The following is a 13,788-nucleotide window of genomic DNA, read 5'->3' as shown; positions in this document are numbered from 1 at the left end:
TTTGAAATTGGTAATTAACAGTCACATAGCACAGGTCTGATTTATATTTACCAATAAAACATACAGGAGTACAATGTTGACTGTATTTGATGCCTATAGTTATTTAAAAATTTAACTGACTCTATGGAGATATGTGTGTGTGTGTGTGTGTGTGTCTGTGTGTGTGTGTGTGTGTGTATTGGTTATGTAATTACAAATATCTGTATGTTTTGGGCAGTTATTTATTGGTTATATCCTTAGTAATGTCTATGTACTGTTGGCTGTATGTTTATTTCAAATGGATACATGTGTATTTCAAGTTTTAACTGACATAATTTTAAACAGATCTTTTTCCATTCTTCCATTTGTATAATCAAGCACCAGATGGATTTTAGCTCATGAAGAAAATAATACTCATTTCTTTTATGTCAAACATATGCATAGTATTATCATAAACACTTCACTCACCTTGTTATTATTGTTGCTGTGTGTGGGAGCTGGGCTCTGTACATTATACATGGTTTCACTTAAAAATCAGTGATTCCCAAACCTTCATGAGCTTTAGGGTCACCTGAAGGTTTCTTAAAGCACTGATTGGTTGAGTGCTAGCATTTTGTCTGGAGTGGAGCCCAGGGATTGACATTTCTTATAAATTCTAAGTTTGATGTTAGCACCACTGGTCCTGGGGATATACTTTAAGATCCCTTGCAAGACAAAAGATGGCACTAGAATTATTTTATCTGTGGCATGTGTGTAATTTGTTTGATACAGTTTTGTAAGAAGTCTATTTCAGTTATTTGTTTCCAGCTTTTTTTTTTTTAATAGAGGTTTGCAAATGCAACATATAAACCTTGGGCAAACCCAGAAGGAAGCATTTAAAAAAAATAGCAAATGGAAAAACAAAACAAAACAAGCAACAGTAAATGAAGAAGCAGATATTAATGTGAAATTTTGATCAGATTATTGTTCTGATGTTTCCTTTTTATGTTGTAATTTCAATATTTATTTTTTCTTAGAAAATCTATTTTATGTAGAAGATAATGAGTGAATAAGGAGGCTTCTAGTTTATTTAAACCCCTCTACTGGGATGACCTAGAAGGTTCACCTGCTTATTAACTAACACAGATGTGCCAGGACTCAAAGAATGAAGTTATTATCAGTAACAGTGACATTTCCTTTAAAAGCTTTTTACTTGTTTCTGCCATATTTGTGAAAGCTGCTTATAGAAGGTCAAACAGCATTTGAAGGTGGTTTTAATGTCCCATTGAAAGTGTTTTCCTGGGAGAAAGGACACTAGTAACAGTAACATTGCCAGTTTGTAACTTTGGGAGGAACTTCAAAATCATTAATCGATGTATTATTGGTCATTGAAGAAGCATTCATCATTTCCACATCTAGTTAAAAAGAGTGGATGTGCTTGAGCAGTTACATAGCTCAGAAGTCCCACATGACCAGAGCCAGAATCAGAAAGGATCTCCCAACAACTCATAATCAGAAGTGATTGCTTTAAACCCCAGTGTTCTGCAAGACTCTGAATCCTGCCAGAAGATTTCTGCACATTTTCTAAAGGGCTTCCATGTTCAGAACCCCTGTACTCTGGGCTACAACATCCCTTCCCATGACTTCTGCTGTGCACCACACTAACCCCAAACTGAAGCAGCCTCCTAACTAATTGCTATCAAAAGTCTACTCAGGAAAACATCTCAGAAAAAAAGGATTAGTTACACCTGTGAATAATTCAAAATCACACCTTAGACATCGCTATAATCCAATCCTCACCAGCTTTACTCAGAGAGATTATTTTTTCAAAAAAGAATTACAGAAACCTAGGTTTGGTTTTCTGATTTTTTTTTTCAGAGAATAAGATACCCATTAGATAATGAGTGACATCACTAATTCACAAGGTTGATAACTACGCTACCTGTGAAATACTTCTTCACTGACCTATTCCTGAGTATGAACTTGGTATGGAAAAAATGGTATCATCCCCATCATCTTTTTCTGTCAGAGAGCCAGCTGTAGAAAAGTGCTTCTCAATTTTGAGTAGTATAGAAACTCCTTTTTAAAGGAAAGACAAGCTCTTTATACTGCAGCATTGGTTTAGAATGTTTTCATTATAATGTTATTTAAATATGTATAAAAATATGATAAGACCAAATTCCTTCTGTTTATAACCATTATACAACTATAAAACCAAACGTCTTTACAAAATTAAATACAAACAAAATGGCAGAGCCATTATGTTCAAATGAACAGCATTAATGGGACCATACTATTTTTAAAAAATAATCTAAATTCTTGCACAAATCATAAATAAGGTAGTGGTTGCTACATGGTTAGTTCATTTGAGTGTGTTTATGTACCACTATGAACTAAGTACTAACTAAGCGTTCATCATATCATCAAAAGAACTGCAAAATTCTGGGTTCTTTTGAGTGTTCATGTCCAAATATCTTTGGTCTGCACATCACAGAGATGAATCGTTTATATGTGAAGTTAGCTTGCCTCTATTATCATTAAGTTGAGATAGTGAAAGTAGTATAATTCTTGGTGCCTTCATATTTGTAAACTTAAAATTCAGACAATAAAATAACATGCCCGTAAATATCTAGAAGACACTTACATTAACTTATCATCCTAATGGAAATACAAAACTTGAAACTTCTCAGAGATTATTTCTGGTATGAACAATGTACAAGTTCCTATCATCACTAAATGTCACCAAAATTTGTAATCAGTATCTGATCAACTTTACTATTCAGATTTTTGGGTTTTGTGGGAGTGTAGGCAGTGTAAAGAGTTGACAGTCGTGAAGTGTAGCCTGCATCTCTTCTTGGATTTTCTTTGTTCAGTAAGAAAGCAGAATTCATAATTTTTCTTTCTTAATCATTTTCTTGGATCTCATAGTCAGAAATGTGAATTTGGTAGCTCTACATGGAAGCAACCAAAGATAATTAATTAAATGCTATGAATTTGATGTCAAAATGGGGGTATCTTTTTCAATTTCCATGTATTATTTATGAAGCTTTTTATAGGATAGCATTAGATTATGTCTAGAAATATTTTTGTGCTGTTTATTGACATGTCAACTAGTATATAACCATATGCTTTAATCATGATGCCCTGGTTACTTTTTATTGGTGTCCTTGGCAACATTTTGGTTTTTCATGATGGATAAAGAGAAGCTAAAGAGAAGCAGACCCTCTCCTGTGTTTTGTATGAATACTAGACTTACACTCACACACACAAAAAAGCTGATGTATTTTTCTTTATCCTGATTATTAATCAGAGACCTCAAAATTTTATCATTGGAAATAATTCATAATCCTGTATTTCTTAGACATGAGTGCCTTTCCTATTTGTTACTGCATCTCAGCGGATGCACTGCTGTTTCCATACTCTCTATGCATTGAGGAAGGAACTGCCGGTTGCGTGCCTGCTATCTTCTTATCCCCTTCTTCCTTGCTTAATAAATTCCAATTTTGTTCAAGATAGCAAAAGATAGAGGTGGAACTTCCAACAAAGCTAGTTTTTTCCCTGACTAGAATGGGGCTGAGCTTGGGGGTTTAGTGCAGCAGTAGAGTGCTTCGCTAGCACATCCAAGGCCCATGGTACATTCCCTAGCACTGCAAAAAAAAAAAAAAAAGCGTAGGGCTGGGGATGTGGCTCAAGCAGTAGCACGCTCACCTGGCCTGTGTGCGGCCCAGGTTTGATCCTCAGCACCACATACAAACAAAGATTTTGTGTCCGCCGAAAACTAAAAAATAAATATTAAAAAAAATTCTCTCTCTCTCTCTCTCTCTCTCTCTTAAAAAAAAATTTTTTTTTTTAAAGCGTAAAGGTGTTGAGTCGGTTCTTACTCTTTAACATTTCGCTTCTCTGTTTGGATCCTGGGTGGGTGCTGCAAGTGAGGGTTTACAACCCTGAAGGTGAAGGCTGCATGGAAGAAGAATGGGGCAGCCTGGTCCCTTGAGCATGCATTCCTGGCATGGTCACTCTGGACTTGTCACCTGTTCCTTGTGTATGTTAACCTGCCATCAGGTTTCTGTTTCATGAAGCCAAATGCCATTCTGAATAATAATAAGTTGTGCACAGAAGAGCCCCCCAAAAGGAATCATTATATTTTGATCAAGATTGTTTGCAGATTGGAAAATTATCCCCTGGACAAATGATTTTAATATTTTGTGAAATTAAATAATGGGCAGAATTCTTCAATGTTGCTCAGTTAGCTATTCTGCCCTTTATTTTGTTAAGCCTCTACTTAAAGATATTTTAAGTAGAGGCTTAACAAAAGGTCTTCTAGAAAATATCCTCCTTAACTTTTGAAGACCTTTATCCCCTGCCAGCTCCTACCTCCATGGACAATTCTGCTATAAAGTCAGAGGCAGTTACCTGTTATATACTAGCATGAACTATAGAGCCAACTTGCCTGAGTTTTGAGCCATTGGTTGTATAAACTGTGCTTCCCTTGCCTCATCTGTAAGATGGGGATAATGGTCCTTGCCTTGTTAGGCTTGGGCAGGATTAACCCTGTTAATAGCATATAAAGCACTCAGCACTGTGCCTTGTTCATAATAAGCACTATTCCAGGGTCTGCTGTTGCACTTGTTACTTAGCAAATGGTCTTTTACTCTCAGGAAAGCACAGTATCGATAGATGCAGAAAACAAGTAAAGCATGAAATTGAAATTAATCAAGTGAGGTTTGATTCTTTATTACTTAACATAAAAGTATGGGGACACAATTCTAGATATTACTTCATTTATTAAATAGCTTGGTCTCTACATATTATCCCAGAATCTCATCATATCATAAAAATTTCCCTTTCTTTTAGGACTTACTGCATATAGCATGAGGCATGACAGATTACTTCTACAGCTTTAGTATGGATATTAAAATTGAATGCTGGGTATTTATGCTGGGTATTATAGAATGCCTTATCTGAGCGTAAGGGATGGTGGTGTTGAGAGCAGGGCCTCTCAGTCCGTTTCAGTCTGTCCTTTAACAATGTAAAGGTCTTCATTTTGTATTTTCACAGAATTTTGAAGTTCTTCATGTTTTACTTTCATGGAATTCTTACTAATTCTTACTGATTCTAGGATGGTTCGTTTTCTTTTCTTTTCTTTTTTCCCCTCAATGTTGGAGATTGAAATTGGAACTTCATGCAAGCTAGGCAAACACTCTACCTTTGAACTCTATCCCCACCCCAGAATTCTTACTGATTCTAAGCTTGTGGGCACCCAGAAAAAGGGAGACTTGAATCACTGCAAACCTCATATAAACTTTTGGCATTTCTTATATGTCAGGTTAGCTCCTGGTGGGACTGGCAAGCAGGAATTGTGATCTTAAGAATTGTAAGACTGTGCTATAGTTTGAATATATTGAAGGCCTGGTCCCAACCTGTGGCATTGTTGGGAAGTGGTGGAACCTTTAGAGTTGGGGCCTAGTAGAAGGTCTTAAATCTTTGGGGACATGCTGTCCAAGGGATTGAGGGACTCTGGTCTCTTCTCTCTTTTTGATTCCTGGCTACCATGAGGTGAACAGCTTTGTTCCACCAATTGTCTGTGAATTAAACTTCCCAAAGTGAACCAAAACAAACTTTTTTTCTTTATAAGCATATTATCTCAGGTATTTGTTATAATAATAGAAAGCTTAGGCTGCATTCTCAAACAGTACATTTTCAAATTTTAGTGTGTATAAAAGAACCTAGAGTTATTCTACCAAATTACTCAAAATGCTTCTCACAGATGTTAGATATTTTGATTCAGTTGATGTGGTTAAGAACTGTGAGCTCACATTTAAACAAGCACCCCAGTTGACACTGCTGCTGCTGATCCATCCAACTTGGAAAAGCATGATTCTTGGGGTAATGGGAGATAAAAAAAAATCTGGAGCTCCAATATGAGTTAGTTTATCTTAATAACGGACCTTAGTCCGTTAACAGTGAAGCTGTGAAATCAGTGATAACCCTCATAGACAAAACTTTATCCTGGCATTCATGATGTCAATTGTTCACCTGTGATTCAGTCATCGTTTTATTTAAAGGATTATCTTGCAACTGTGATATTATCACTAAACTTTTTTCAGTGTGTCTCAATACCAAAGAATTTCTTTTCATACAAGTTATCACAGTTCCAATTTAGAAAGTTTAGGATGCTTTGAATTCTAACAAAGGCATGATGAAATTCTGGTCAATATGTTTTTTATTTACTTGAGGACACCATGCAATTTGTATTTTTATATCCAGATACCAGAATCTGTAGTTTAAAACTGCACAAAAAGACAGCTCTAATGGACATTTGCTGACTGTCACCATGCAATCATTTGCCTACAGGAGTGCATTGTCCTCAAATATAATTGAAATAAAATAAGAACTGTGCTGCTATAAATCTAAATAGCAGGAAAATAGTAGGCTATACTCCCCTAGCTTGCTGAGGACACCTTAATGGAAACATAAATACCATAATCATATGCTTTTTGCATGCATTTTACCACTACAGAGAAAATGCCAATTTTAAAAGAAAAGACCTTTGTGAACTTGTTTTTCCCCCTATTAAAACTGGAATCCAGTTGTGTCAAAAAGTAAGTCTGGAAAATACAGAATAAAACTAATTTTCTTAGGTACAGGCAATTATTAAACATCTGCTCTTTTAAAAATGGTGGGTCATATAACAAAGTTGCATTTGCTATTCAAAAAGTCAAATGCCACTTTACTTCCATTTACTTAATATTATTTATCTCTGCTTTTCTTGAAATGTGAGAAAGTAATTTTCAAAGGTAGTAAATGTCATTGTAATGTACATTTTACAGGTTAGCGCCATTGTTAATTCATGTGCTCCATCCAGCTGGGGCCCATCTCAGTGCCCTTTGCCATCTGTATGTTTCTGACCTTGGCTAACTCAGCAAATGTTCCCAACTTTGTCACTTTCTTCAACATGCTCTAGAGCTATAACCCAACTACATTTGCACCTGATATTTCTCATTCCTCATTGCTGAAGATCAGTGGCCCTCCTTCCAGGCCAGGTCTGTGAGCAATCTCCTGGATGCCAGTCCTACCCTTCCAAAGAGGGTATTGCATCAGTACCTCTCATCAGCTGCTGTATTTAGCTTTGGTCTCTCCAGTGAAGTTTTCATGAAGCTAATAAATATGCTAACGTCAATCATAATTTATTTTTTTAAATCACTTTTTACTATCAAGTTGTTTTCTACCCAAGTTTCCCTCTTTACTTCTAAGGCAAACTTCTTTGAAAGAATAAATCTAGTTTGATACAGACTGCTATTATCTTCTTTCCCATATCTCATTTATTCTGTGTGGTAGGCATACTACTGCTCCCCAAAGCTGCCCACACCCTAATCTCCTGAACCTGTGAATATGCTATATGCTATTTCATAGGGCAAAAATGATGTTGCAGATTAGGTTAAGTTCAGGATTTTTTTTTTTTTTTTTTGGTATCAGGATTGAACCCAGGGATGCTTAACCATTGAGTTACATCCTCAGTCCTTTTTATTTTTTATTTTGAGACAGGGTCTTGCTTAATTGCTTATGGCCTCGCTAAGTTGCTGAGGCTCACTTTGAACCTGCAGTCCCTGTCTCAGTCTCCCAAGCCTCTATGATTATTGGAGTGCCGCCACTATGGCTGGCTAAGTTCAGGATCTTAAAATGGGGACATTTCCCATATGTATTTCCGTATTTGCCCAATGTAATCATAACAGATGTGATAAGTAAGAGAGAGATAGGAGAGTCCAAACCAGAGAGGATTTCATGATGCTACACTGCTGGCTTTGAAGTAAAGATTCCAAGACAAGGGATTCAGATGGCTTCCAGAAGCTGGAATAAAGGAAGCATTGGCTTGGGGGCTCCAGAAAGAACACACACCTCCACCCCAACCACCACCTCGATTTTAGCCAAGTGAAACCCATTTCAGACTTCTGGCCTTCAGAACTATAAGATAATCTATTTGTGTCATCCTCAAGCAGTAAGTTTGTAATTTGTCACAGCACCCACAGCATATCAGCTTCTCATGGCCTCCTAAATTCCTGATGCAGTGAATACTTGAGTCCTTTCCATTCTGGATTAGTCTGGCATTCCTGGAAGTCATTCCTGAAACTGTCGTCTCAGTTTCCACTGCTAGTTTCTTTTGCTTCCATCTTCCTTTCTGACCTTTTTTTTTTTTTAAATCAAGCTTATAATCAACAGAAATTTATTTCTCACAGTTGTGGAAGCTGGCAAGTTTAAGGTTAATATGCTGGCAGATTAGTTGTCTGTTAAAGACCCAATTTCTGATCCATGGATCACTGTCTATGAAAATTGCATTCTTGTTCTGAGTGTTCTTTAACAGTCTCTGTAGAGGCTCTAGTCTACCTGTTCCCTTAAATTTTGGCTTTCCTAAGGAAATAGCTATAGATCTCTGCTACTTTGTTCATGTTGTTCTTGGTTAAGGTTCTCCCCAGCAGGAAGCTCTGGCCATGCCTGATCTGCACTTAGCCCAGTGCTTTCTTTCCAGATTTCCTTAGCACCATCAGCTGGGAATACATCTTCCTGTGCCTTGCAGGTATTCAAACTCAACCTATCTAGACCTACATTTCTTATTTTTTATCCTAAACTCCCTCTCATTTCATCAGCCTAATCTCAGTGAATGCTTTCATCACTCATACTTCCACTCAGGCCAGAACCCTTCTTCAGAAGTCTACCCCTACCTATGATGGCCTAAGATAAAAGTATTTCATTTTAAATAATTTCCAAATCTTTTCTTTCCTTCTATAGCACTGCTCATGGATCCTAATAGGAGTCTCCTAACTTCTTTCCTGTCTCCATTCTTGTTTTCTACAAATCCCTACTTCACCCAAGACCTGGAGTTTTGTAAGATAAGATATGATCACGACAGTCCCTTGTTTAAAAATTATTTTGTGGCTTATTGTCTCCAAGATGCAATCTAAACCTTCAGTGTAGGGTGTCTAGACCCCTAAGACTTTATTCTTCAGGCTTATCTTCAGTTATATCAGACTATGCCATATTGATTCACATGCTGCTTTGCTAACAGAGAATCAGTTTAAAAATATAAACCCAATTTCACCAAATACATGGGTGAGTTAAATAGCTTTCTGGTGTTATAAGTTCTGCAAATGTTAGATTTTGGTGAGGAAAAACAAGCAACCACCATTCATTAAGCTATTCTAATATAGTTAGAGATGCAGCAATTAAATTAAAGGCCGAGGTGACATAACAACCCAACAAATGAAATCGTGAAAGTAATGAAGCTATAAATAAGGTCATGGCTAATTTTAAAGACTTCTTGTTTAATTCTTTTTGTTGATTAACATTGCCTGAAACCACAATTTGTTTGTAGAAGTAATGTGTAATGGGGATTGTTTATTTATATATTTATTTTAGCCTTAGGGAAAGTTTAAATATTCTGCAGAAATATGGGTCTAAACAAACAAACAAAAAAAAACAACAAAACTATTTTAGACTTTGGTGGTTATCAGATAAACAGTCCCCCAGCAGAGTATGTTCATTTTTGTTTTAATGTCTTTGCCTTCACGGGGCACTGAACTTTTAGGTCTTTCACAATGAGCTGGCCACACTGTGGCCCAAATCTTATTGAGCTGCTTGATATTTCATTTGATTTTGACCTCTAACAGAAGCTCCGAGATCCTGCTTGATTTGCAGTTTGGCACAATGTCTCATCTTTTTTATTTTGTCCTAACCGTCTTGTTTTCCTGTCCCTTTGGCAGTTCAAACCCATGGCTCCAAGTGCCAATCTTACTGGTATTTAGTGATCTTATGTTGGTGTTATTTTCTTTTTTGCTCCCACATAAGGATGGAATATCAGTCAACTATTAATATAAATTCATGAGGATTTATACAGAGCCCTGTTGTGAGATGCATTTTCGACATCTTGGGAAAATTTATCAAGCCCTGAGTCCACAATCCATTTTTAAATTAACTTCCCAGATGTTCTAGAGCTTTTCCTTGGGCACCCTAAGTCCTTGGTGTGGATAACTATTTGTTTATTCTCTGTTTTTTCCCCTTCATCTCTTCTTCCATCTTTATCCCATAGGTTGATTTTGTGTAAGTGAAGGAAAGACAGTAGTTGATTTAAAAAGATATTTGTTTTCTTTTCCAGTCAAGGGAGTGGTTATGATATCCTTAGGTTTTTTTTTTCCCCCGACTCAAGTAAGTATATGGAAATGGGAAAAAATTATGAACTTTCATGCTACAGAGCAGAAAATAACTAAATGATTCATGTATTCTATATATAGATAGTAATTATTTGAAGATGCATTTAAAATTACATAAAATGGACTCAAATGTTAGAATAAATGAAGGTATATTATGTAGAAATGTACATTTCTATAAAATAAATATTTTTAAAATCAATTCTGTATTAGCTTGTGTCTTACATTATTATTAGTTACACACCCCTTAGACTCCCTTGATGTAATGATGAATGCTAAATTTAGGAAGTTTAGCAGTTCAAAGGGTTTCCTGGATGTGCATGAATTCAGACCAAAACTTTGTTATTTAAATCCCAGAGAATTATGTAATTCTGATGCAGAAGAAGATGGGGGGTTGGGGATCTTATTTTAGTTTTTTTGCAACCTATTAGCATAGCTTTAAAAAATTACCTACTTTGTAATAGAAACTAAAGCTTATTGAAGATAAATAAAGATCATTTCTAATTATTCTTTTCCTCCATTCTCCTCTTCCTCCTCCTTGTCCTCTCTCTTTGTATGTTTAAGCTCTGTGGAATATTCAGGGTCATAAACTCTTTGAACAAGTCCAAAGTTTACATCTGTTAGTGTGTTCGGCAGCCTCTGTGGTCACCTCACTGGCAGTTTTTCAGTTGGTATCCATGTACCAAGAATTGTGATAGGTGCTAGGGTTAGAAATGAATAAGACTTGCTCACCTTCCAAGTTTCTCCCACTCTGTGTCACGTGTTAGGTTACATGCAATATATTGCATATATAGTAATATGAATCAAATAGGATACTAAGAAGGTTGACTCAGGTTGGTGACAGGTGGATTTCTAAGAGCTGGTATGCTTGAGTTGCATCCTAAATGGGTAAGAGCTATATGATATATGCAGGGGACAGTGAGGGACCACAGTACGTAGTTTTGACTGATAGGTCATGCAGTAGGCTGGATTTATGTACTCTTAGTGTCAGCTTTTGGTAACTGTAACCAATACCTGAAGTAATCAATTTATGAAGAAAAAGGTTTATTTTGGCTCACAGTTCTAGAGGTTTTAGTCCATGATTGGGTGAACTTATTGCTTTTAGACCTCTGAGTGGGAGTAGAACCTCATGGTAGAAGTTGATGGCATAGCAGAACTATTCACCTCATGGTTAGATAGGAGAGGAAGAGAAAGGTACTGGGTTCCTAATATCTCCTTAATGGACATTCCCCAGTGTCTGGAAGATCTCCACCACCTCTTAATAGCTCCATGGTCTGGGTACTGAGCCTTTAACACATAGGCCTTTGGGGGACATTGATCCAAACCATAGCACCTGAATATTAAATATGGCAAACTCTTAACTGTGAAAATTTCTAGATGCTTTCTACCCCTGCAAGTCACTATGGAACTTCTGTGGCTTTTCTCTGAGTAGTATGATTCTTTGAAAACAATTGTGGGATTTCATCCACTAAAGGCTACCCAGCCAAAAATACTCATGCTATCTTGAACCTTTAGGTGAGTGGAGCTTTGAAGCCTACAGGATGATGAGATAGAGTCAGGCCATGGAAGGATGCTGCAGACCCAGTAAGGTAGCAACCTGCTCCTAGGCCTCAGGTGCCATGAGTCATAGCTGAGGGTGGTGATTACAACCTTGTGCAAGAGTTCCAAAGTCAATCTGCCAGAATATTGTGTTTAATGCGGCTTCATTTAAGGGATATAAGGAATTTAACATTCTTATTTTTGCCCTTCATGATTATGAATGACATGCCATTTGCTGAAGGCTTTGCTGGAGCATCAGGAGAGATGGAGCTAACTGCATGAGTCAGTTACAGAATCTGTTGAGCATCAACAATACACAGACTACCTCACTAGACCATTTTAGCTGTCAAAGCTGTGCTTTCATCAGCATCTTCCTTCTAATATTATTTCTAAGGAATTTTATTTGCATCTGGGAGATTCCCATGAATCCCTCTTGAATGGACCAATCTAAAACATTCAACCCCAGTTTCTCTTAAACAATAGCACATCTTTGGATTGTCTTTTCCCCCCACCCCCTACATGATCTCCAGCTTTTATATGAGATCAAGGAGAACCGGATGTACGCATACTGTGACCCTTCCTGATGAATAGCCATAGCATCCAGCATCCCATCTTCTTTATAACTGAAACAGTATTTCAGTTGATTTTTTAAAAGAGCAGATTGTTCTCTGCTTGTTTACTGCAACTTCCTTTACAGCAATTGCATAAGAGCACCATTTCCCAACTTTGATATTTAGTACATTCTTGGAAATATTTGAAAGTCAAGGGACTATGCCAATGCGACACACATATGTGTACACATGGTTGGATGAGACTCTGTTCCCAGAGAGTGGATATAATGGTAAAATTAATGAGGATACTTCCTGCAGGCACTGGTGATCAACCCTGCTGTGTTGGAAGATCCAGGGCTGAGGCAGATGCAAGCAAGGGCCCTGCCATCTCCTCATCACAGTAAGGAGAAGCATATGGAACCAGGCAGCACCCTTTCTCAGGGCCTGATGTCCCTCTTGACCCTTTCTGGACTCTGCCAGTGCTTGCACATGGCCATGAGGGTGACTTTTCCTGTGTGGCTCCCTGCTTGAAATCCTTCACTGCCCATAGTGGGAAGGGGGGCAGCTGGGAAGGTTTTTTTTTTTTTTTTTTTTTCAGGGAGAATAAGGTAGGGGCAGGTGACAAGTTGGTTGGCATTGCACATCCGGGAGTCACAGGAGCTCAGCCCTTGGGAAAGAGTAAGTCACAGTTGCTTCGACATGAAACTGTATCTTTCTCAGGGGCACTCACCTGAATCAAGCTTGGCTGCCTCGGGGTGGTGGGGGGGCTGCTTCTGTCCCCGAAGAACATCAGGCGCAGGCAGGCACTGCCACCTTGTAGTGAATGACATTAGCTGAAATTAGAAGATGCAAATAATTTGAAATTGCAACTGCCTCCTCCTGGGCCTCCGTATCTACCTTCCCTGCTTTCTTTTTCCCGCTAGTGTTTGACATTATGAGATGGTATATAACAACACATTTGAACATTTTTTTTCATTCCAATTACAATGAAATTGCATTTTAAAGGGGATTTTTGTCTATTTTGTGCACTGCTACATTCCATCTCTTTATATTTGTATGTGTAAATAAATTAAGAAATGAAAAAATCAAATTCCTTTTCAGCATAGCATGGATAGTTTAGGGGTAGAGTGTGTGATAAGAAGACTACAAGCTGTTTATAAGTAGAGAAGTCCTGTTTTAGAAAAAGAATATGGTATCTCTATTAGCAAAATATAAACATTAAATTGGTAAAGTCTCTTTTATGGATGTGATAGCACAAGCCTGTGATCCCAGCTGCTTGGAGGCTGAGGCAGGAAGATCACTGGACCACAGAAGTTTTAGGCCAACCTGGGCGACCTAAAAAAGATAAATAAAGAGTCCCTTTTGCTTATTTTAAGTAAAATTCATAATTTTTATAGGTTCATAAACCTCACGTAATTGAGGGGAGATTTGATATAATGTCATACCATATGCTGAGATATGCTATAGGTATTGTTAAAAGCACAGGCTCTGCAGCCAGCCTGAGCTCACATCCCACTGTATTTTAGTCAGCGTTTTTGCTG

The 13,788-nt window shown here is 37.4% G+C and overlaps 1 protein-coding gene across 12 annotated transcripts in view; it reads left to right on the top strand.

Annotated features, from left to right (window-relative positions):
* The window catches only part of Pard3 (par-3 family cell polarity regulator), a 656,694-nt gene that overhangs the window by 502,458 nt on the left and 140,448 nt on the right, over window positions 1-13,788 (top strand). The gene's annotated exons all lie outside the window — the stretch shown is intronic.

The sequence above is a fragment of the Urocitellus parryii genome, chromosome 9 (genome assembly GCF_045843805.1).
Source record: "Urocitellus parryii isolate mUroPar1 chromosome 9, mUroPar1.hap1, whole genome shotgun sequence".
Classification (NCBI taxonomy): domain Eukaryota; kingdom Metazoa; phylum Chordata; class Mammalia; order Rodentia; family Sciuridae; genus Urocitellus; species Urocitellus parryii.
The sequence above is the reverse complement of the archived record's forward strand: the minus strand, read 5'-3'. Positions and strand labels throughout refer to the sequence as shown.